Raw genomic sequence first — 25885 nt, 5'->3', positions numbered from 1 at the left:
CACCAACAGTAAATGGCTGCTACAAAGAGAGACATAGAAAACTTCCTGGTAATATAAACCTGTAGGATGGAGTCCTGCCTTCTGGAAGAGTGGTGATACCCTCCCAGGCTTCCCAGTATCCAAAACAGTTTGCCTCTGAATGCCAGCTGCTGTGAAACACAAATGAGGAAATTGCTGATGCAGCCAGGTCCTGCTTGTCAGTTTCCCACTGAGGCATCTGATTGGACACTGAGAGAACTAGATGGGCCTTTTGCCTGATCCATTAGAGCTCTTCTTATGAACTTAAGGAGATGATCTGCCCATTATCCATGCCACAATAATGCCCACACTGCATTACTGCAATGCTCAGGTCCCCAATGAAAATGGACATTGCAAGAATCAGGTGGTATCCACAGGTGATAGTTGACACCAAGCAAATTAGCCAAAATGTCTTGTTCTAAAGGTGATCTATGCTGGAAGTGCAAAGAAACAACCAGCACATTTTATCATTCATGGTGGTCTTGTAGAATAATAAAAGATTTTTGGGAGATGTTGTATAATGAACTTAAGAAAATGTTTAGAAGAATGTTTTCCCCAGACCCAGAAACTTTCCTTCTGGGAATAATAACAACAGAAATCCCACGAAATCAAATTACTCTATGGATGTATGTGACCACAGCTACCAGAATTCTGGTAGCTCAAAAGTGGAGAACAGATGAAGTACTGCCACATGAAGAACGGCACCTTAAATTATTACAATATATAGAACTTGCCAGCATAACAAATAGATTCAGAAACAAAGACAACAAAAAATTAAAAGAGGGTTGGACATTTTATATAGATTATATGGAAAAACATTATAACAAAAAAATAAGCATGACAGGCTGCCAAAAAATACTCAGCAGTAGAGGTTATATAAGGTAATGAAAAGAACTTAGTAGAGTAAGAAAATGCAGTTGAAAAGATAGCAGTTAGGAAACTAAGGAAAGAGTGGAAGGGGAGTCAAAAGTAAGGTTTATAAGAGTCAAACAAATCGGAGGAGTAAGTTATGTTACTACTAATATTCATTTATATATGTCTTATATTTATGTTATTTTTTCTTAAAGGTAAAGGTAGCCCTGACCATTAGGTTCAGTCGCGGACGACTCTGGGGTTGTGGCGCTCATCTCGCTCTATAGGCCGAGGGAGCTGGCATTTGTCCACAGACAGTTTTTCCAGGTCATGTGGCCAGCATGACTAAGCTGCTTCTGGAGAACCAGAGCGGTGCACGGAAACGTTTACCATCCTACTTGCACTTTGATGTGCTTTCGAACTGCTGGGTTGGCAGGAGCAGGGACTGAACAACGGGAGCTCACCCCATTGTGGGAATTCGAACCGCCAACCTTCTGATCGGCAAGCCCTAGGCTCAGTGGTTTAGACCACAGCACCTCCTGTGTCCCTTATTTTTTCTTATTATCCTGTATATAATACAGTATGCTTTGATGATATGACAAAACAGAAAAGCAAATTAAAAATATATCCAAAAGAGAGAGAGAGAGAGAGAATAGGATGTTGGACTAGATGGGATGGTGGTCTGATCCATAAGTGCCTATCTTATGATTTCATAGAATGAATCACTCTACCCCTGCTTCTCTATGGTTGAAGATCTATTTGCTTAGCATTTGTCGCCAAATGCTTCCCCTACCCCAGAAGCACACACACAGCTGCATTCAGAGTCAAATGAAAGTGCCTGAGTATTGTTGCCATGACTTGGTCCTTTAGATGTTTTCATTGCTTGCCGCCACAAGATGGCATTGTGGATTTAAGGGAAAATAGCAGAAGCAAGCAAGCAAGGAGGGAAGCAGACAAGGAAAAGCATAAGGAAAGGTAGAGGTGGTGGAGTTCTTCCCCTTGCATTAATGGCATACAAGAGTTGGTTACTTCAAACAACCTATCATACTTCAGTCATCATACATCCTTTTTGAGAACTGGTGGGTGGGGAGGGGTGAAAATAGTTGTGTGAATATCCCAATGCATGTCCCAATGCATGTTCCAGCTGTTTATTATGGTCCTGTCAGTGGCAGCAGCAATGCTCCTGGCTGCCAATCTCCTGTAACCTACAAAGCTGCAGAATAAATACAAAACTTGCCTCCACCAAGACCTGGCGTCAGTTGTCATTCCATGACATCATTATGAAGCCAAATCAGAGTGAAGGCAATTCTTGACCCCACATTCTGGAGCCTTGTGGGTTGCAAAAGAAGAAAAGAAGTCCAGCAACAACTAGCAAGTTTGCTCTGCACTTTGCTTATGTTAGAGCTCCCCCTAAAACAACTGACCTCAGCCAATAAAACTTGATCACTGTGTTCACAGGCTGTCAGTAGAGCCTGTCAGTCATGAGAAACTGGGATCCCTGGAGAATGCATGCTCCGAGCCAGATTCTCCAGCAGAACTAGCCCCTTTCAAACCTAGAGCCTCACAATCCCTGAAGCCTGCTTGATGCACAGGCATTACCATGAGTGCCAAATTGTGGGTTCCCAGAGCCACACGTGCCATGCAGCATGTATTGCCAGGCACTGAAACTGGAGCCACTTGGAGCACTTTAGATATGTGGCTCCTGCTATGTGAGTTTGAAATGTTTCAGCACCATTTCCACTATGCAGAGACAGGGGACCTTTTAGGATGGTCTGCCCTTGGAGGTTGATGAATCCAAGTGGTTTCCAAACAGCTCTGGGGTTTAATCCAGCCGATATAGCTGGTCAAAGCCCTGGACGATCTGTGAAATATCCAATGGTTCAGGCTGCAGACACAATTACCCCTGAGCACCCTTACCCATTTCATAGAACCCGTATATTCCCAAGCTTAGGGTAAAGAAGCAAGCTAGGAGAAAGCTTGAATGCATGTCAGGAAAACTCCAGATGAATACAACCAAACCCTGGTAGTGTGTATTTTCAAGTTTACTCAGTGGCAGTGAAGACAGCAAAGAAGGCATACTTTGCTACCACCTCACTATGCCACCCAGCAGAGCTTTTCCAGGTAGTGTGGGGCCTTTTGCAGAGTGGCCCCCCCCCAAAAGTAGTGGAACCAATGGTCGCTCACTGTGATTTGTTTGCCAAGCATTTTGAGGATGAAATCACTTGCATTCATTAAGACATTGATTCTGCTGTTATAGCAGATCATTCCCATGGGGTGCCCAGAGCACTGTCTAGTCCTGTTTTATTGGATGAGTTTCAGTTGATGCAGCTCAAGGATGTGGACAAGGCACTTGGATTGATTTGGGTTACTACCTGTAATCTGGACCCTTGCCCCTCTTGGCTGATAAAATCCAGCAGAGAGGAGACAGCTGTCTGGGCCAGAGACATGGCCAATGCATCTTTACAAGAGGGGGTTGGTCTCTGCCTGTTCAAAGGAGGCAGTGACAAAACCATTCTATAGATTCTGAGAACTTAGGTAGCCACAGGTCAGTTGCCAACACACACACAAACACACAAATACATGATTTTTAATTGAGATTTTCCCATAATACAGTAAAATTGCAGCTACAAAACAAAGGTGAAAAATGGAAGAATATAATAAAGGAACAATAGAAAAAGAGAGGAAAGAAATAGAAAGATAAAATAAATAAATAAAGGAAAGGAAACATTAGCAAAAAATACCAAAGAGGAACTTCAAATTTTCCATCTTTACAGAAAAGAAGAAAATATGATTAGTTAAAACTTTCGGTCCATGGGAACATCCAACTTCACTTTCTGTTAAACAATATTTCTTTTAAGTTAAAGTGTCTCAGAATTATTCATTTCCTTTTCCTACATAAAGTCCAAGGTAGGTTCCCTAATTGTTATTTATTAACCATTTTTCCCCTTTTAATTTTACCTCTATTAATTCCCAACACCATTATGCAATATATAATAATACTAAATTCTTCCATCCATGTCCATATTAAAGTCTCCCTAGTATTCCATTTTTTTCTCATTATATAGCTGCTCATTCATGTCCAGTTTCATATATTCAGTTCCATGACCTGCTGTATTCCATTTCCTGTTGTGCTTACAATAGTATCCTGATCTCCTCCTCTACGACATTCCATTTTCATTTTCCCCCCAGTCTTTCTCCAGAGGTAATACCATAACTTTAATAGCAACATTCTCTGAATTTGCTCCAGATAAAGAAAACGATACTAGTATTCCTATCATCCATTTTAATCTTTATTGTCCAGGCTTTCCACCTTGCTCTAGCTACTTTTAACAATTTTTTTTCAGCAACAGAAGGTGGTACTCAGATTTTCCCCAGCAGATGGAGGAGGGGTCTCTTCCTTATCCCAAATATGTTTTAAAGGTTTGTTTTTTTAAAAAAAAAGGAAAAAAGAGGGTGTAATTCTTATTACCTGTTTTCAGGTGACTGCATGGCGTTTAAGTACCATATCATTCTCCTTGGCTTGCTAGTTTGTTATAATTCTTGTCCAAACTGCAAAGCATAGACAGCAGAAATATGGCTTTGATCCAAGCATCTTGAGGTAGTTCCAGAGTGATTAATAGATCCAGATTATCTGTCTGGCTATTATCAGTCACCATGCAATTATCTTCAGTCAGCTGAAGCTACCAGTATGATCTCTGAACTGCCATGCATCTCTCCCGGAAGTTCCCACCAACTTCCCTTTTTTGAGCAAGGTTCTTGAGGAGGTGGTTGCTGACTTACATCCATTTCAACTGGGGTTTGGGCCTGGATTTGGCACATAAACTGCTCCAAGTCACTTTATGTGATGACCTCTGTTGGGAAAGAGACAGGGTAATGTGTCCCTGTTAATTCTCCTTGCCTCCTCAGTGGTTTTCAGTACCAATGACACTGTATTCTCTTGGAGAGGCTATCCAAGTTGGGGATGGGTGGCGCTGCTTTGCAGTGGTTCAGGTCCTACTCGGATGGTCATCTTCAGTGGCTGATGGTTGAGGAGGGTTGTTGTTGTGTGTGTTTTTTCCACCATGGGGCTTTCAATGTGGGGTCCCTCAGTGTTCAATTCTATCCCCTATGTTGCTTAATATCTGTATGAAGCCATTGAGTAGAGCCATCAAGAGTTTTGGAATATGCTGTCAGCAGTACGATGATGACACACAGTTCTATTTCCCCTTAATATCTACAGGTGTGACAGTGGATGTGTTGGACTGGTGTCTTGCCTTGGTAATGGACTGGATGAGAGCCAATAAACTGTAGCTCAGTCCAGATAAGATAGAGACATTGTTAGTGGGTGGCTCCCTATACTGGATGCAGAGGCGTAGTGGGGGGGGGCATGGGGACTGTGGCCCTGGGTGCAATTTTGTAAGTGGACACAAACAGGCGTCCCCACAGCTCCTTCATTGGAGCCCGGCTCTGTGCAAGAAGGAACTGTGTCTTGGTTGCAGCACTTGTGCTTAGTACAGCTCTACCCCAGGTCAGGTGGCAGTTTCTCCGCCCCTCTCCTACCCCGAACTGTGGCATGCGGAGGGTGCTCCTGCCCCCCTTGGGGGTGTGACCCTGCCCAAGCCCTGGGGCAGCATGAGCATACGCTATGCCACTGACTGCATGCATGGGAGACTGCCAGCTCTTGCGGAGGTTACACTCTTAAGGAGCAGATACATAGTGTAGCTTGTGGGTGCTCCTGAATCCTTTACTGTCGCTTTAGCCCAGGTGGCCTCAGTGGCATGGAGTGCTTTATGTCAGCTTTGGCTGGGAGCCAAGCTGCACCCTATCTGGACAGGGATAGCCTAAGTTCTGTAGTCTATGCTCTGGTAACCTCTTGGGTGGAATACTGCTATGCGTTGTACATGCTGGTGCAAAATTCAATGGCCACATTGCTCACTGGAACAAGATGGTTTGAGCATATAACACCACTTCTGTCACAACAATACTGGCAGCCGATTAATTTCTGGGCTCAATTCAAAGTGCTGGTATTGACATATAAAGCCTTACATAGCTCAGGACCTCAATACCTTAAGGGCCGCCTCTGCCCATATGAAGCAACCCAAACCCTGCGCTTATCACCCAATGCCATCTTCTACGTCTCCCTACCCGAGAGTTTCGGAGGGGGACAACATGAGACGAGGTCTTTTCTGTGGTGGCTCCCTGTCTGTGGAATGCTCTCCCCAGAGAGGCTTATCTGGCACCATCATTACATGTCTTTAGGTGCCAGGCAAAACTATTCCTCTTTACCCAGGCCTTTGGCCATTAAATAATCTATGGCCTGGTAAATGTGGGAAGGCGAACTGTTATTATGATTACTTTATTATTATATTGTGTATTATGTCTTTATTATTATGCTTCATAAATTGTGTCCTTAATGTTGTATAATCCCCTGGGCTCTTTGGATAAAGGGTGGTATATAAATTTAAACAAACAAACAAACAAATGTGGCTGCAATACTTCCTAGGAGCAGTGAGATGTGGTGCTGTCACTCTCAGAGAGATTGCGGGCAGGGTTGGGTGGGGATGACTACCTTTTATGAGCAATTCCTAAGTGTACACAAAGTCACTGGGAATGTGTAAACATATTCTTGACTGGGGCCAGTTATAGGGAGCATATGACTCCCTTGCTACAACAGCACCACTGGCTTGGTCTGTTTCCAGACACGTTTCAAAGTGCTGGTTACAACCTACAAAACCCTAAGGTATAAGCTACAGTAGTACCTTGGTTCTCAAATGCCTTGGCACTCAAACGCCGTGGTTCCCGAACACCGAAAACCCAAAAGTAAGTGTTGCAGTTTTCGAACATTTTTTGGAAGCTGAACATTCAATGCAGTTGTCGGCTATTGTTTCCGGGGCGCCTGCACCAATTAGAAGCTGTGCCTTGGTTTTCGGAAGCCAACGGACTTCCAGAACGGATTAAGCTTGGCACTTTTGTATTTGCTATTTATTTTGTGTTTTTGTTTTTGAGGCTTTTTCAGTTAATTTGTTTTTGTGACTGCGTGGAACCCAGTTCAGCTACTGATTGATTGATTGTGTGACATAAAAGCCCCCCATCCAAACAATGACTATCATCAGTACTGGTAAGAAATAATAATAATAATATTTTTTATCATCTACAGTACTGTCTTATTTATTTTATTTTCAGGTAGGTAGCCCTGTTGGTCTGACACAGTCGAAATAAAATAAAAAAATTAAAAATTGTCCAGCAGCACCTTAGAGACCAACTAAGTTTGCTCTGGGTATGAGCTTTCATGTGCCAGCACACTTCTTCAGGTACTTGAAGTGTACAGATACAGAAGTGTATCTGAAGAAGTGTGCATGCACACGGAGGCTTAGGTACTACTGGACAATTATTTATTTAATAGTACAGTATATTGATTATTGCTTTCATTTTATGGATCAATGGAGAGACCATGGAGAGACCTGGTCTGAACAAAGACATTGGATTCTTATCTCATTATACATGACAAAGCCATTTTTCACCTTCTCACCCCTTGCTTTTTCCTGTAAGACCTATTGCAGTCGTTAAGAGTCGTCAACAGGCTCATCACAGCTATCTGCCAATCACCCATTCCCACCACCCTTCTGAGTAATACCCCTCCCCACCTTCTCACTATATAGAAGGGTCTGGAAACTTCTGTTTCAGTGTATCTGAAGAAGTGTGCATGCACACGAAAGCTCATACCAAGAACTAACTTAGTTGGTCTTTAAGGTGCTACTGGAAGGAATTTTTTTTGTTTTGACTATGGCAGACCAACACGGCTACCTATCTGTAACAAGATTTTAAGAGTTTTAAAGGCAACCCCAACCTGCATTTCGGACCAGTTCAGATTTCCCAGTCTTCTTCATGAGAAGTCCCACATAGAGTGCATTGCAGTAATCCAATTTGGAAGTTACTAGAGCATGGAGTACCACGGCCAAGTAATGTCTGTCCAAAAGAGGCTATGGCAATAGTACATAAAAACATATGTGAAACAGACTCATATTACACCATATGCAGGAAACCACTCACAATATAGCCAAGAAAAAACTACAATCCATTAAACAGAAAGAAAATACAAATTTTCTTGTGAAGCTGAATGTAGGAGGAATGCACTGTAGTAGAGTTGTTGAAAAGATCTCCGGATTATATCTCATTTCATTACTTCATCAAAGTAATATAGAGGGGTGTGATTTCTCGTGATTGACAATTGAAAACAACCCTCTGCCTTCTTATGTGTCCTTTCCAAAACACAGATTTTCTTTATCTACCTATCAAACACCCAATTAAATCAAAGAATAGGCTTAATCTGGCAATATAAATTAAATTGCCACTCTTAATTAATTACTTGATTCTGAGTCATCTAAAGTAGCTTAACCAGAAGAATTTCCCCACATGGGGTTTATTGTTCCCCAAAAGGCTCACTCTGCTCAGTGGGTTTGGATGACTCTTGGGTCCCTTCCAGCTCTAGAATTCTGTGATTCTATGAGACCATTGATCCTTCTAGCTCAGTACTGTCTACACTGACAGGCTAATATTCTGTCTGTTATAGCCATGTTGCCTAAACTTACTCTCACTTGGCTAGGAATCCAACTATATTTTACTCAGAGCAGATTCATTTAAATTAATGGACCTACCTTAGTCATGTTCATCGATTTCAGTGGGTCTAATCTGGGTAGGATTAGCATTGGATACAGTCTGCAAACTTGTAATGGTTTCCTAGTTAACCTTTGTCTTTGCTATGCTATTGATATATTGGTTTTAAAGCAGTGACAGAAGAGATCACTAATTATTTGTAGTCCTTTTTTTTAAAAAAAAAAGTTATTCTGAACTATCCATTTCCTTCCAATTCAGAGGTATAAATTACAACTGTAACACAATTATTGTTTCACTGTACAGTCATCCTTTGGTTGTTGAACGGAATCAGTTCCGGAAGTCCATTCGACTTCCAAAAATGTTCGAAAACCAAGGCACGGCTTCCGATTGGCTGCAGGGGCTTCCTGCACTCAATCGGAAGCCTTGGAAGCCACATCGGATGTTTGGGTTCCAAAGAACTGGAACTGGAATTGGGTTCCAAAGAACTGGAACCCAAACTGGAACACTCACTTCTGGTTTTGCGGCGTTTGGGAGCCAACATGTTCGACTCGCAAGGCATTTGGGGTCTAAGGTACGATTGGGCTGACATTTAGTTATACTCAGAGAAGACACATTGAAATTATTAACCCAAATTACTCATGTCCATTGATGTCAGTGCCTCTACTTTGAATAGGACTAATATTGGCTCCAACCCATCATGTTTTAACTAGACACTCGGAGTATACTCACTGAAACTAAGTTAGTCCATCATTTTCAATGGTTCTACTTTGAGTAGGACTAGCATTGAGTGATACTCACTATTTTTCCATAATTCAGCTAAGTTTTACTCATAGTAGACCCTCTGAAATTAATGAGTGTACTCTGAGCAAAACTTAGTTGAATATGACACTTGAAAATAAATGGCTCTAATCAGTTTCAATGGATCTCCCAAACTGAAATAAATGGAAATAATCATTAGTCTATTTCTATGCCATGTTTCCTGAGCATGCCAAATGAACAACAATAAAGATAACAATTCAAAAACAAATCAGAAGTCGGAAGTTCAACATGGAGGAGACCTGTCTAAACTCAACTGGAAGAGAATATTTAAGCACATATCATAGAATCAAAGAATCAAAGAAATTGTAGAGCTGGAAAGGAACCAAAGGGTCTTTTAGTCCATACAGGAATCTCATCTAAATCTCATGACAGACGGCCATCCAACCTCTGCTTAAAAACCTCCAAGGAAGGAGAGTCCACAACCTCCTGAGGGAGACTGTTCCATAGTTGAGCAACTCTTACTGTCAGAAATTTCTTTCTGGTGTTTAGTCAGAATCTCCTTTCTTCTAACTTGAAGCCATGGGCTCGGGTCCTATCCTCCAGAACAAAAGAAAACAAGCATGCTCCATCTTCCATGTAACAACCCTTTAGATATTTGAAGATAGCTATCAGTCTCAGTTTCCTCTTATCCAGGCTAAACATACACAATACCTTCAACCATTCCTCATAAGATTTAATTTCCAGGCCCTTGGTCATCTTGCTTGACCTCCTCTACACACATTCTAGCCTGTCAACATCCTTCTCTAATTGTGGCACTCAGAACTGGACACAGTATTCCAGGTATGTTCCAGGTGTGTTCTGACCAAGGAAGAATAGAGCGGGACTATTACCGGTACTTCCCTTGATTAGTACACTATACTTCTGTTGATAAAGCCTAGAATAGCATTCTCTTTTTTTGCTGCCGCATCACACTGTTGACTCATGATAAACTTGTATTCTACTAAGACCTCAAGATCCTTTTCAGGTGTCCTCCATCTTATATTGATGCAGCAGGTTTGTCCTGCCTAAGTTTAGTACCATACCTTTGTCCCTGCTGGCATTTATTTTGTTAGTTTTGCCCAGTTCTCCAACCTGTTACGGTGATTTTGAATTCTGATTCTGTCTTCTGTGGCATTAGCTACCTCTCCCAGTTTGGTGCCATCTGCAAATTTGACGAGCATCCCCTCAATTCCTTCATCCAAGTCATTTATGGAGATGTTGACCAGGACAGAATTCTGTGGCACCTCACTTGTCACTTTTTTCCAGGATGATGAGGAACCATTAGTGAGCACTCTTTGGGTTTGGTCAGCCAACCAGCTACAAATCCACCTGTTATCTCATCCGATCTGCATTTAACCAGCTTCCTCATGAGAATACCATGGGGGACTTTGTCAAAAGCCTTACTGAAATTAACATACACTACACCCAAAGCATTCCCCTGATATGGAGTGCTAGACTTGATAGCACATTTGGTGTCATGGGGGGGGGGAGGCACCAGAGGCACCAGATATGGGGACACACAAGGGGCATCAGCCCCCTCAATATTTTGAAGCAGGAGGCCCAGCACCCCCAAAATTGAGGGAGCTGACATCCCCCACAGCCGGTAGCCCTCAACATGCCCCCCACCTCTGGTGGGGAGCCCAGGAGCTGGAGGGAGCTGGGACGAGTGAGGTTGAAGATCACCCTCCATGCATCCCGCCCCCACTTGGTGCATCCCCACTCGATGTCCCCAATCCCTACCTCATATGCAAGCACTGGCATCATGGCGGCAGAGACAGGATGCCCACGCAGCCTGACCCAGCCTGGTGTGCAAGCACTTGTGCACTGGGCAGGGCACAATACATCACATGATGTGTCACATGACATGCTCCCCAGATGTGGGGGCTAGTCTGCACCCCTGAAAGGCACACAAACCACCCACAGGCAATGGAATCCCTTCTTCTTATCCGTAGCCAAAAGCACATTTCTTCCTGCGTATGCCGGGAGCTTTTTCTCAGTTCCCACTTCCAGCTGTGAATGTCAGCCTCCCCCCACCCCTTCTGCCAGCCGCTTACAGTACATCTGCAACCCTGTGAAAGGATGGGATGTGTGCTTTTAATTGAAAAAAGGCGTCAGGCTCTGGGGACACAGCAAAGTCATTGGGAGCATGCGAACAGCAATTTATATTGTCAGTTCAAGTTACAGTCACCCTGGCATGCAAAATCTGCAGATGTCAGTTACTCTATATGTGACTTTGACACGCCACAATGAAGTGAGGGGTGGGGGTGTCACCATCATCCCTTTTCCAGAGCTTTACAATGAGGTCTTAATAAATGGTGCATGTGATATGATGGATGGAGCTTAGATACATGCAAGCATGTTTGCTTGCGCATGGATACAGAAAAGGTGGTGTCGGGTAAAGCTTTGTGCACACATTGCAGTGCATTGGCAGCAGCGCTCCACTTTTCTCACCAGATGCCCTCAAATAGCTTTTTGCTGTTTTTGTTATGCAGCCTTTTGAGAGAGAAAATTAACTGTCCATTTCTTGTTCACCACATAAGGAGGAAACTTCCTTGTCTCCTTTCCAAAGCTGTGTGAAACTCTGGGCAAATATAGGCAAAGGTGTCTCAGGTGATGTTCAGCAATCATTTTATACTGTGGCCTAGTAAGTAAAACCTGTTTATTTTCCAAGTCAACCTGTGTCTGGGCTATACCACTTCAGACTGCATGCATGCAAGTTTAGGTGGAGGCCCACATGATGGAGTGCTCCTCTGTACTTAAAATACCAGCATGTCAGGGAGAGGCCCAGGCTAGACGTAAGTTTTCTACGTGCATGGTATCATTTTCATTTTCTATGGAGGAGCATCCTATCCTATGAGCTCCTACCTTGAGTCCCAAATCATGCAGCTTGGACAGAAGTGGACAACTTCATTGAGACAGAAGCATCTCCAGTCAATCTGAACCCAAATTTGCAAGATCAGACTAATGTAATGCTACAGCTCAGCTATAGTTCTGTCCATCTATACTACCAGTACACACACACGCACACATACATATCCCACCTTTCCCTGCAAGAGCTCCAGGAGGTGTATGTGGCTTTCCCCAGTCCTTATTTTGTTCTCACAACAATCCTGTTCAATAGTAGGCAGTGCTGAGAACCCATGGCAGATCCAAGCATGGGCGGAGTAAGAATTTTTGTTAGGGGAGTAGGCCTGGGGGGGGCAGGCCTTCTGTGGGGGGGGGGCAAACCTCAGTTCACAATGTATTTTTATTTATTTTTATTGATTTTAGGGGGGGGCAGCTGCCCCCTGCCCCCCCTTGGCTATGCCATGGATCCAAGGTCACTCAGTGTGTTTCATGGCTGAGTGGGAATTTGAACCTTGGTCTTTCAGATCCTAATCCAATGCTCTAACCACTGCACCACTCTAGTTCTTCAGTAGCACTGTCTACTCTTCACTGACAAAGATTCTCCAGAGTCTGAGTCTGAGACCTTTCCCATCACCTGTTACCTGAGATCCAGAGAAACTGGGGATTGAGCCTGGAATTGAGCATGAGACCTTTTGTGTGTAATAGCAAGTGATCTACCACTGAGCTATAGGTCTCCCTGATTAGTCTGATCCTGCAGGGGAGGTCATTTTATACATCTACATTAATCCCAGGACAAGGATGAACTGTTGCCTGTTGGGCAACTAGCAGCTTGCTACCGTCCCACCACCAAAAAAACGAAAACAAAACCCTCAGTGAACCTTTCCCATATTCAGGAGCCTGAATCCCTCCTTTGAAAATCACAAAAATAATAGCTGTGACCATTTTCATCTTGAACTTAGTAAATATCCACACTTCTAAGCTGTCCACAGAAATGCATTGGAAGCCTTCTTCACAGGGTCCTTATGATGAAAAATTGGCTAACCCCTAGACCAGTGAGATATAAATGAAGAACTGTTTTCAGAAATTGGCCACCTAGTACTGCTGGCATCAACAGTCTGTTTTCAGTTTCAGATCAAGTTAGAAACCAGCCCAAGGTCATTTGGAATCCTGGAGATTCTCTGTAGTTCTGCTTATGCCTTTTCAAGCAAGTGATAAGTTAACACTTTTTGCCAGCAGGTAAATCCTTTACAGGAGTGTTTTGCTGAGTGTAAATGGATCCCCTCTGCTAATGGCCCAGTCCATCACCTTGAACTGTACTGCTATCCCCTTTCATATTCATTTAAAAATAGGAAATGGTGAGTCTCAGGTGTGCTTGCAATGAATGCCCTTGCTGAACAGGCAGTGCTTTGAAATGCCATACCAAGAACCATCCCCTCCCAGCAAGGAGGATTCTGAAATTACGGTGAACATAGGTGGCATTTCAAGAAGCTAAGGTTTCCCCTTTAAAAATCATTTTATGAAGTCTGACTTCACCCAACACATGGCACAGTCAGGCTTTTGAAATATGCACAGATTTTCCCCTTTGCTTTCAAGGTACTTAAGTAATGGGAGGGGCAGAGGGCATGAAAATTCAGGAAGATGTTATGCAGATGAAGCAACTTGTAGTTCTCTGGCTCACCACATGGAGCATCTAAACACATATTGGAATGAACGTAGGAAGCTGCCTTAGACTCAGCCTAGTAGATCTAGCTCAGTATTGTCTAAACTCACAAGCAGCAGCTCTCCATTATTTCAGGCAGGGGTCTCTCCCATCCCTACCTGGTGATGCTGGGAATTTGACCAAGGACTTTCCATATACAAAGAATACAGGGCTCTACCACTGAGCCCAAAGTGGATGTCCTTCCTCATCTGAGGGCCTTCAATCTGAGTCCTTGAAAGGCATGTCTTAGAAGATGAATAGGACAGAAATGCCTTCTTCAGACTTGCCTTTACATGAAAAATTTAACTAGGTTATTTTTTAAAAAATGCATTTGGAAGCTGCTGTATATGATCCAATTGTTCCATCTTGCTCAGCATGGCCTACTCTGGATGCTGTGGCTCAAGCTGAAAAGGGTCTTTCCAGTCACCTTCTAGTTCCAATGCTTTTAACTGGAGATGCCAAGATGTGAAGACAGGGTGTCCTACATCCAAACCATAGGCACTATGACTGAGCTTTGAGAATGTAAGAAGAACCCTACTAGATCAAGCCCATTTCCTCATTCTGTATAAAAGACCTCTTATAAAAGTGTCCGTTTTAATTGCAGAGAGTTTCATTCTCCCCCATCTTTCAAAATCATTTTTTTACTTCAGTCTATACTTTGACATAATTATCATGAAATAAATGCAGATTGTTAGTGGTTAACCAAATACATATTTTACAGTCTTCACCACCTTAATTCCGCTTATTTCTTGTAAAGCTTATTTTCCTTGCACGTCTATATTCTTAGCTAACATTTTAGTTTTATTCTAATTTACATAAAAACCTGCCAAGTCCCCATATTGTTTTATCATTTCCAACACCTTTGTTTAGTGTTACCATACGGCTGGAATTTCCAGGACATACCTGGAATACTGACCAGAATAATACAGATATATGGCAATCCCATGCCGGCTGTGTAGTTTTTGCCGATTTTCCTAAAACATAGTTCAAAAATGACTTTTTGTGATTTTGTCAAAAAAGCTAATATATATATAGTTTCTAGATTTTCACTTTTTGAAATATGGCAACCCTATATTTGGTACATTTCCCCCTGGGTTCTCTAACATTGATACAACATCGTCTGCAAATGCCTTCAGTTTATAACTTCGTTGCCTCAATTGGATTCATTGTACCTCTTTATTCTTGTTGTGGAGGTGTGGGGATGATTAACAAAATCAATCCTTCTGGCAAACTGGGAATATCCCTTCACTCACCTACGTTGAGGATATTCCACACCTTTCTTCAGCAGAGTTTCTCTTTCTTTGAGAAAAATAAGTGGCTCCCTTAAACTAAGTTTTAATAAAAAATAAAGCTACAACAAAATAACATGAGAGAAGCTAAATACAACATGAGGCAAGTCTGAGGCAAGAAACAAGAGGCAGTTGGTCCCTCATAACTGAAACTCTCAACTGAATACACCCTGAAGGGAAGGGCTGATTCTGGAGCAGAACACACAAGCCCCGCCCACCAGATACCAAACATTCTACTGATCAAATTGGGCCCCAGTGTTTTTCTTACAATCCCCTCTCCCTGAGCCTAATTGGAATTAATCAAATTTAATTTAGCACGTAATTTTTCAAAACTTTCTTTAGACAAAGGCTTTGTTAAAATGTCAGCTGTCATTTCTATTGTTGGACAATATTGCATTTCTATAAATCCCTTCTGGCTCAAATCTCTTCTTGCATGGCATTTTATGTCTATATGTTTGGTACATCAATTTATCTTCTCTGATTGCACCAATTTCAGGCAACTCTGATTGTCTTTCATAAGCTTAATGGGCTTAGAATCTGGCATTCTCAAATCCTCTAAAATTTGGTTAAGCCATTGTGCTTCTTTGCACACTTCTGCAGCAGAAACATACCCTGTGTTGTTGCAGAGTGAGCTACTGAACTTTGTTTATGACTTGCCTAACTTATAGCTTCATTCTCTGTCTCCAACCCGGTCTGCATCTGAGAATCCCACTAATTTGGGATCCTTTGCAGCTGACAATTTTAATTTAAGATCAACCTTTCCCTTTAAATATCTTACTTTTCAATGCAGTCCAGTCTCTTTGGGTAGGTGAACTCACCTTTCTGCATAGTATACCCATTGTTGAAGCAATATCAAGCCTACATGTGGTAGCTACAAATAATAATTTACCTATTACAGTTCTGTACTATTCATTATTACATAAATATTCACACTCAACCTCTCTGGAAAGAAAATTAGTACATTGGAGTTGACACAGAATGTGCTTCTTTCAAACCGAAAAATTATATTAAGTCAATTATTTTCTGCCTTTGATTAAGAAGAAAACTACCATCTTCCTCCCTCTCTGCTTGCATGCCCAAAAAATAAGATACGTTTCCTAGTCTTTTAATTTCTACATCCATTCTGGAGCCCCATTCGCACCCAGAAGCAAACACAACTTGCATCTGCGCATCTGGGTGTTGCTCTTAGTAGAAAAAGCCAGAAGTTCAATTCTTGTATATTTTTGTTTGTAACCAAAATTATATCATCTAAATATACAAGCAAAATAATTCTTTTTTCAATTCATTGTCTTGTATAGAGACATGGATCTACTTTACTTTCTAAAAAACCTCATTTTAAAAGCAGATTATTTAACTTTTCATTCCATGCTCTCTCAGCCTTTTTTAAACCATACATTCCCTTCCGCAGTTTACAAACTAGCCCTTCATCTCTTTCAAATCTTTCTGGCTGAATCATATACAATTCCTCTTCAATTTCCCAATTTAAGAGAGCAGACTTTACATCCAGTTGTTCAACACAAGTTGCTTGGATGTTGCAACACTAAGTAAAATTCTAATTGTACTATATTTAACTACAGGCGTGAATGTCTCATCATAATCTTCAACATATTTTTGTGTCTATCCTTTGCTACCAGCCTTGCTTTATACTTTGTACATTTCCATTCTCATTTAACTTTTCCTTAAACACTCATTTGCACCCTATAGCCTTTTTACCCTTTGGCAATTTAGTAAGTGTCCAAGTGTTGTTTTATTCAATGCTCAATTTCTTCCTTGTCTGCTTCCATCAACTTATCAGCTTCTTCTGCAGGTAGTCTGTCGATTTCTTTCCATGTGTCAGGTTCACCATTAGGCACTGCTCTTGCGATGTATGATAGTTGCTCTTCTGGCACACTTTTGTTAACTCATGATGAGTGTCTGATAAAAGGTTCTAATTGTTCATCCATATCATCACACGCAGCTTCTTGTCCTGACTCTGTTTCCCCTGGTAAAGTACGGTATCTTACTTGGACTAGATTTCTCTGTTCTTTCAACTTCTGTGATCAGTTTTACTGGAACCTCTTCAGTTACCAAATCAGCATTAGTCTGTTTCTCTTTAAAATTGTTCTGATTAGGAACACATGCACAAGATTGCTCTCCTTCTCTAAAATACACTACTCACTTTCACTTCTCCTGTCCTTGGATTAAGAATTATGTAACCTTTGCACCCCTTCTCAAAGCCGACAAATATTCCTAACTCAGTCCTGGTGCTAAGTTTGGTATGTCTTTATGCTGGCACATATGCAAAAGCTTTTGTTCCAAAGACTCTAATGTGACTGATGTTCGGTACTCTTCCAAACCAAAGTTCAAATGCTGCTTTATTTGCAGCTTTTGTTGGCAGTCTGTTCTGCATACATCTGACCATCTCCATCAGAGAGCAATTCTTTCTCTCTGCTATTCCACTTTGTTCTGGGATAAATGGGGTAGTGTGCAAATGTTTAACATCACCGCTGTCTGAAAGTATTGCTTGTGGCTTCCTTCTGAATTGATTTTTAACGCTTGCAACAAACATCTTCAATTTTTCTAGTTTCTAATTTGTCCTTTAAAAGATAAGTTGTGTAGTATCTGGAATAATCGTCAATAAATGTTAAGATATACTTATTTTTCCCATGAGACGTCGATTGAATTGGACCAGATATATATATCAGTATGAATAAGTTGCAAAGGCTCTGTTGAGAATCTCTAGTTTTGCTTGGGGGAAGAAGGTACTGTTCTCCAGCAAACAACTTTCACATACCGGTACTTCACTAATTCAGGTCAACTTTACAAGGTTTAATTTCCATTCCTCTCACCAAACCTTTCTTTGACAGGTCTGCAATAATCCTGAAGTTTCTATGTCCCAGCATTTTGTGCCATTGAGGAATACAGGTTGCACTTGAATTCTTTTTGACCATATTCACCCTTTCTTGACCTATATCTAGCACAAAGATTCCATTCTTTTCAAAATATTGTGCATACAAAACTCCATGTTTGGTAATTGCACATCTGTTGTGATTAAAATTTCCATCAAAACCATGCTTGGTCAGAGCTGACACACTCAGCAAACTGTCTGTTAATTCTGGCAAGTAAACTACATCTCTCACTTCATTACAAACAGTTTTTCTGCCTTCAGCACACTTATCCGAACCTGCTCCTTTTCCTTGCACAGAAATTTTGTGGCCATTTGCAACTGTAACTGTCTCTGATGCGTTTTCATTTAACTCTCTGAAAAAATTTGCACCACACGTCATGTACAATGAAGATACTAAATCAATTAACCAACTAGAGGAGTTACTGTTAATAGCATCTGTTTTCCTATAACCTGAGAATGCTAGATAGTTCTGATAGTACCACCCTGGAACCTATCTTTATTAGTGCCACTTTGTTTTGTACAATTCTGTGCAAAATGTCCCATTTTCTTACATAAGAAGCATCCATTGTTTCTTTTTCCCCCTGCACCTTGAAAAGCACTTTCATTTTTAAGATTATACTTAACAGTCTTTTGTACAGCAAATACTTGTGTTTCACCCTCTGCTGCCTTTTCTGCTCTCCTAGCAGCCTCTTCTTTAAGTCTTGATACAACATTTTCATATCAACTTTATATTTAGACTCTAGTCTAGTGCATGTATCAAAGAACTGTAACTTTCAGGCAGACCTGACAGAATTAAAATCAATTTTTCCTCATCTTCAAATTTCTTGCTTATAGAATTTAAATGATCCATCAACTCTGTCATTTGACTTTTCTAAATCTCCATTTTCTTTCAATTTAAAACTCAACAGCTTTCTTGATAAATACAGTCTCTCATTCAGAGTGTTCCTCTCATACAACTCTTTCAGACCTTGCCACAACTCCATGGCAGTCTTAAAATCGCTTATGTGGTGTAAGTCACTGTCACATGAGTTGAACTTTCTGCCCTAGCATTTCTGTCCTGCTTTTCCCACTTTCTCTGCCTCTTCTTTCAATTGTTTCCCACAAATCCTTCTTCACCAGCTCATTCTCCATTCTAGATTTCCATAAAGGATACTTACTTGACGTGAAAACAGGCACAGAAGGCTCTAGGGCTTCCACAGCTTTTATATACGTGGCCATAATTTCTTTTCTCTCTGCCAGACAGGCCCATAACCCAATTGTTGTGGAGTGGGGGATGATTAACAAAATCAATCCTCCTGGCAAACTGGGTATATCACCTCAGTCGTGCAGTTTAGGACATTGCACACCTTTCCTCAGCAGTTTCTTTCTCTTTGAGAAAAATAAGTCACTCATGTAAGCTTTAGTGATAAAGAAAACTACAACAAAATAACATGATGTGAGGAGCTAAATATAGCATGAGGCAAGTCTGAGGCAAGAGACAAGAAGAGGCAGTTGGTCCCTCATAACGGACACTCTTAACTGAACACACCCTGAAGGGAGGGGCTGATTCCGGAGCAAAGCACACAAGCCCCGCCCACCAGATACCAAACATTCTACTGATCAAATTGGGCCCCAGTGTTTTTCTTACAATTCTCTCTTATTCTTCTTGTCAATACATCTAATACCAATATAAACAACAATGGCGATATTGGGCAACCTTGTATTGCAGCTTTCAAAACTGAACACTTTTCACTAAGATTATCATTTACTATAACATTTGCAAATTGTTCCAAATATATTGCCTTAATTCCTTTACTCAAATTCTCTCTAAACCCCATTACCTCTATTAATTTCCCCATACACTGTCAGCTTGTGCATGGGCGCACAAAACAATGGGCTATATATCCAGTGCCCCATGCACATAGTTTCACTGACACATTTCCTCCCCACCCCCAGTGTCTCTGCCAAAATCTGTTCTGGGGTGCCTCCAACCCTCCAGAATTCCATTATATTTATTTATATATTTGTAAACTATACTTTCACATGAAATATCACAAGGCAGTATACAGTCTAAAAACACACTGTTACAAGAAGTACACCAAACACACCAATACGAAATGGTTATCAAATAATCCCAGGTTTGAAAGGCCTGTCTGAAAAATATCATTTTAAGAAGATGACTGAGAAGAAGCAGGGATAGGCTCTGGCTGAACCTCTGTTGGCTAGGAGTTCCACAGGGCAGTGGCGTAGCGTAGGTTGTCAGCACCCGGGGCAAGGCAAGTAATTTGTGCCCCCAACCCGTGGATTTGCGCCCCCTAACCTGTGGATTTGCGCCCCCTAACCTGTGGATTTGTGCCCCCTAACCCTAACCCCCGATGTTGCGCCTGGTGCGGCTGGCCCCCCCTGCACCCACCACGCTACACCACTGCCACAGGGCCAGCCACGCAAAAGCCTTGGGTTCTGGTACAACCCATCTGCACCTCAGGGGGCATGGGGGACACCAACTAAAGTGCCCCATTGGAAGACTGTTGCATCAGCAGAGCTGCAGTGTTTATAGTGACATAGAATTTATAGGGGTACTTCCCAGCCCCCCACATCCTCTAGTTGCCCACCTAGAAGCAATCAGAACCTGAGTAATAGATTTTGACTCCTCTCCACTTTGTCAGTTTGCCAGTCTAATAACTGTTATCCCCCAAGATTCTGGCAGAAGAAGACAGCTTCCCGACACAGATTTAACAGTCAACTCACTTCAGTAAGATCTCGTATTTCTTAGGACTTCATTACATTTACAAAATACTTTACTTATTCATTTACTGGTTCACTGTGAATCAGCGTCATCTGGCATTACAACAGCACTACAATGAAGTCATAAAACACAAAGCGTCTGCAGGCTCTTTTCAGGATCATACATTTATCAGGTGGGTAGGCCTCCTTTGTTGCTTCCTTGGAAAAGCATTAGACATATGCCATGATACTTGTCTGTGGAGCTATATCAGGGGGAGGAAGCAGGAGTTGCCAATTTTTGGAGGCCATTGGGAACATTTGGAATGTTGTGGAAGTGCTGTGGGTGCCAGTCACAAAGTGGCTGCTCTCGGGTACATAGTATAACACGGAATGACTGCCACATCTAAAAGGGGGTTTGAAAAAAGAGTGTAAACAATGTTCTTCACCCTCACCAGCTATTCTTATCTACATTTCTAACTGTCAGGGGAGTCTTACCCATGGACGATAGTGGTGCGGGGTGCCAGGGCGCCAAGTTCTGGAGGGTGCCAGGGAAGAGGCAGAGGCTGGACGCAGCACCTCCCGGCATCAGCTCACCGCCCTCGCCCACCTCCGCCATGCCGCGCCAAAGCAGCGCTGCACCCAGAGCCTCTGTCTGCCATTGCCACCATGGCACGAAGTGGCCAGCTGAGCTGGGAGGAGCCGCGTCCAGCCTCTGCCTCTTCCCTGCTGGAGGAGACACCCTCCAGCCACTGCCTGCCTCCTCTAGCCCCACTGGCAGCACCGTCCTCCCTAGAACACTCTGGGAAATGGGTGTGTGTGTGTGTGTGTGTGTGTGTGTGTGCCGGAGGGAGCTTTGCACCATGGCGTCGGATATGGTTAAGACGGCCCTGCCAACTGCTACACTTTGCCAGAGAGAGAGTCACTTTGCACCTCCCCTGTTTTGAATAAGTAGAGAAGTAAGTGTCCAAACCTGACACATAGAGAAATGTGCACACTTTTTCTTTATATTACAATGACTGGTTCTTTATTTTCTGATTCATTTTTCAATGCTTTATTAGAAGGAACATCTGGTGGGTTTTTTCCTTGCCCTTTTAAAATAACCAAATAAATAAATAAAATATTATTAAAGATTTTCTTGGTTTACAAAAGTACATGCATTGTCTCTTTTTAAAGGTGTGTGTTTAATTTAAGAGTGGCTGAGACAATGGAAGCAAGAATTGAGCCAGAAGAGTGAACTGTTTCTCAGCCCAGGTGGGTTTTTGTCTGAGACCTTTCTCAGGTGCCAAAGGAGATATTGGTTGGCACATTGGCACATGTGCAGATGCCACATTGGTGACCTAGTTCACAACTACTAGTGATCTAAAATTCTCCAAGTGTTGTTGCTTGCGTAGCCCAAAGCATAGCTCTCCATGATGTGAATGACATCAATGCCTGGCATCCTTTGGCAGATGCCAAGACTGTTCCCTGCCCATATTGTGGTTTTGCCATGGATAGCTGAATGGATTTAACAGTGTAATGCCCTGACCTAGCATCACTTAGAGAGATTCTGGGGAGTGAACACATGGCTTGACAGAACTGCCTAATGGTACTCATGAATGTAGGGTTGCCATATCTTGAAGAGCAAAAAAGAGGACAGCCTGAGCCAGGGAAAGAGGCATGTAGGCATGGGCGTGCAGACCCACCACAGTTGTGGTGCCTCTTTCCTTGATTCAGGCTAGCAGTGGTCAAAGCATACAGAGCACCCACACCCATGCACCTCTTTCCTTCCTTGGGCTGGCAGCGGCTGGGGCTTGTGGAGCAGCCCAAGCCCAAGCCCAAAAGAAAAGCCCAAAACCTGGACATTTCCAGAAGTAAGGTTAGGTAGGTCTCAGACCTTTGTAGGAAACACAAATTCTGACTCTCCTTCTTGCCAGATCCCTCTGGGTAATCCAACCAAACCCATAGTGATCTGTGTCTATATATAGTCGGTACAGGGAGCAGTAAACTTGGGGGTGCAGGGGGCTTTATTTGTAATTCAATGGACCAGTGGGTTTCTCCCATTCCTTTCCTTGATTATTCTTCTGGGGTTCCTCTTAAATTCCAGTTCAGATAGGAGAATTTCTAAGATTAATTACAGACTTGGCACATGCACAGTTTTCCATTCCACTGCATCATTCCCTCCTCATTTACATACACCTACATTACTAGTTTGCTGAATAAAAAAAACACACACAGGTAATCATTCATCAAAATTCATTTTGTACAGTGTTTTAGTACAGGAGTGAGTAGCCTGTCACCTTCAAGATGTTGCTAGATGTTGCTAGATGTTGCTAGATCTTTGACCATTAATCATACTGGTTGGGGATGATGGGAGCTGGAGTCCAGCAGCTGGACAGCCACAAGTTCCCCATTCCTGTTTTACTGATTCACATACTGAATAAAAAAATGTGTGCAAATGTTATTGATGCACATACCATCATGTTGCTTGATTTGGTAGGGGACATGTTTCATCAGTTGATGCAAGAAGATTGACACAGTAGTGGAGCAGTGTGTGAAATAAACCAGCACAAATGAACTGAAAGATGCAGAAAATTGGTCTCACATCAACATTATTTGACTACAGGTACCATCAGCCTAAACCAGCATTGTCACTGGTCAGGAACTGTGGGACTTATAGTCCAGCAACATCAGGAGAACCACCAGTTCCCCAATGCAGCTGTACCAAATTTGTAGTTTTTTTAAAAAAAAATGAAATGGAGGTTTGCTTAATGCATCATTTCCACTTTGGAAACAAGTCTAGGTAATTCAAAACTCCACAACATCAGGAGAAACTGGGATCATTTTGGAAACATCCCTATCTATTTTAATCTTTGTGGTCTGCTCTTTGGAGAGCTTTCCACTAACCTATCACAATGTGTTAAGAACAGAGAGTATTGCAGAAAATTCATTTCTTGGATCTCTGGCCACTAGAGATTATTACAAATTTAATGGATGGCACTTAAGTGTTTAACAGTTGTACACTGTGCCCTTCATAAGCACAGAAACAGACTGTTCTTTTTCAACAGACAAGAATCTTGTCTCTTTCTCCCCATCTCCACACCCTCCATTAGCTTCCAAGGTTCTGGGGAAGGTCAAACCATTACATCACCAATTGCACCTCAGTAGACATGATATGATCCCCAAACTCCAGACCTGGTTTAAAACAGAAAGCCAGGCCAATAGGCATCTTTTAGGAAAAAATATAAGAGCTGGGAAAAGGAGAAAGAGAGGAACACGTGTTCTCCAACTGTTTGGTTTCTATAGTTGCTCTTTTGTTACTATCTCCTCTCCTCCTCTTATATATAGCCAGTGCTGGTGCAGTAGTGACCTTGGGCCAGTGACTGCCTCCCAGATTGACCTACTTCATAGGGTTGTTGTGGGGATTGAATAAGATTGGGGGGGGGAGAGAAAACAGTGTATGCTACCTTGAGATCCTCAGAGAGGAAAGCTGGGCTATTAATGCAATAAGTAATTATTATATATCTAATTGTCAACTATCCTGTTTCACCAACATACAGGTCTGTACTTATGCACAAATTAAATAAGCTTCAGTTTAGGACCTCGGATTGTGATGGGACTCTAAATACAAAAGATAAAATACTAATTTTCAAGATTTACATAAATGCTTTAAAATAAGGGAAAATAAAGACCCTAAACCAAACATTATCATTCTGGTATCACAAAAATGTATTAAGTGCTAAAGGATTATTTGATAGCCCGGTCCGTTTACTGAATCACTTTGGCACAAACTGCTAGAAATCATATACCAATTTTGGAAAAAAGTAAAAATAATATACAAGTTTACCACCCCGTTTCCACCACTCTCACCTCCCACCTCTCTTCTCCTTCAATCCTATTCTAGATACAACATTGTCTTACACTGAACATAACTGAGAGATTCTATGATCTGGAAAAAAAAGAAAAAAGATGTTGGAATGGAACAATGACTTGGAAGAACCACCACCATATAATATTCAATGCTGTCATCCAGCTATCTACTGGAAACACAACCTTAGTAATATGAGACCCATAGGAAATGAATGAAGTCCCAGCTAGGGAAGAAATAATCTCAGTTTTGGTTTCTCTCACTTTCTCTTTGTGAAGGGATCTCAGTTGGCATGGCCAATCTGTGTATGGCTCCCCAGCTTGCCTTACACACTGCAAAGACATTAGGGGAGAAGAGGAGCTGTTAAGGGATGCCACACATCAGGAGGATACAAAGAGTGTCCTGCTTAAAAAATTGTGTGTGGGAGTGCCTGGGTTTGGGCCCCAATGAAAAATCCCCCCTCCCATGAGGGTTGGACCAGTTAAAAATCTATACATGGAATATAAAATAAATGTGTGGTCTCTTTCTAATGTTAATAATAAATATGATACTATTCATACCTGCTCAGAATATTTAGATCCCAATGACATATCAATAATGCCCGTTCATGGGGTCCCAGTGGTGGGTGAGGTTAGTGGGCCGGTGTGCAGCCTTGCCATCTTCCCGAAGCCATGCCGTTCAGTGGCCATTGCTTCTTCCCCTTTGGTTGTCACAGAGACCTCATGAATGTGAGTGCTGTGGTGGTGCACATCCCTGTGCTAAATATTTTCATGCCACGACCTCTTTTCGTAGCTTCTGGAACTCAGGACTCACCTCAGGAGAGAAGAAGTTTAGAGTGGCTGCTCATACTTTCTAGTCAGCAAAAGGATCTGCTCAAAAAACCCACACTTTTCTCCCTAGCCCCCTCCCCAGTCTCTCTTGCAGCTATGTTACCTCTCTTCTGCGTATACCCCAACAGGAACGCGGTGAAATACCTGGAGGAGAGATTTCGTGAAGGCTTTCATATCCCAGCGGAAGATACTCTGATTATAACTAACCCACCAAATCAGAAGTCAGTGAGGGAAATGCTACACATCACTTAGAAAAAGATTGAAAAGAGTGCGACTTTGGCAGGGTCACAGATCTGTTTCCAAATCCGCCTTTTAAGAAATTTATAGTGTCACTCCTCAAGATTATTCCCCAAAAGGTCCTGGGTGAATTCCACATGATTCACAACTTACCATATTTTTCGCCCCATAGGACGCACCTAGTTTTTTGGGGGGGGGATAAAGGAAAAAAAATTATTTCCCCCCAGGCACAGGGCTGGCGTGGGGGGAAGCCCGAGCTTCCCCCGACCCCAGCCCCCAGAACAGCCT

The 25885-nt window shown here is 42.2% G+C and overlaps 2 long non-coding RNA genes across 7 annotated transcripts in view; one reads left to right on the top strand and one right to left on the bottom strand.

The window, feature by feature from the left end:
• LOC309361562 overlaps positions 1–16207 on the bottom strand; it is a 28914-nt gene extending 12707 nt beyond the window's left edge. For 3 of the 4 annotated variants that reach the window (XR_014164504.1, XR_014164505.1, XR_014164506.1), the window contains exon 1: positions 15061–16207. This is a non-coding gene — a long non-coding RNA (uncharacterized lncRNA). The remainder of the gene's footprint in view (positions 1–15060) is intronic. The other variant, XR_014164507.1, reaches the window with a different exon arrangement.
• A 4210-nt stretch (positions 16208–20417) lies between these two features.
• LOC309361590 lies at positions 20418–25675 on the top strand. 3 transcript variants are annotated; one of them, XR_014164538.1, is made up of 3 exons: positions 20418–20880; positions 21860–21937; positions 25489–25675. It is a non-coding gene; the product is annotated as an uncharacterized lncRNA (long non-coding RNA). The 3 variants fall into 3 exon arrangements; XR_014164539.1 differs by lacking the exon at positions 25489–25675 and adding an exon at positions 24567–24631; XR_014164540.1 differs by lacking the exon at positions 25489–25675 and adding an exon at positions 23163–23292.
• The last annotated feature ends 210 nt before the right edge of the window (positions 25676–25885 follow it).

This window comes from Podarcis melisellensis, assembly GCF_964234715.1.
Source record: "Podarcis melisellensis genome assembly, chromosome: Z".
Classification (NCBI taxonomy): domain Eukaryota; kingdom Metazoa; phylum Chordata; class Lepidosauria; order Squamata; family Lacertidae; genus Podarcis; species Podarcis melisellensis.
Note: the sequence above shows the minus strand (reverse complement) of the source record. Positions and strands in the feature narration are given on the sequence as shown.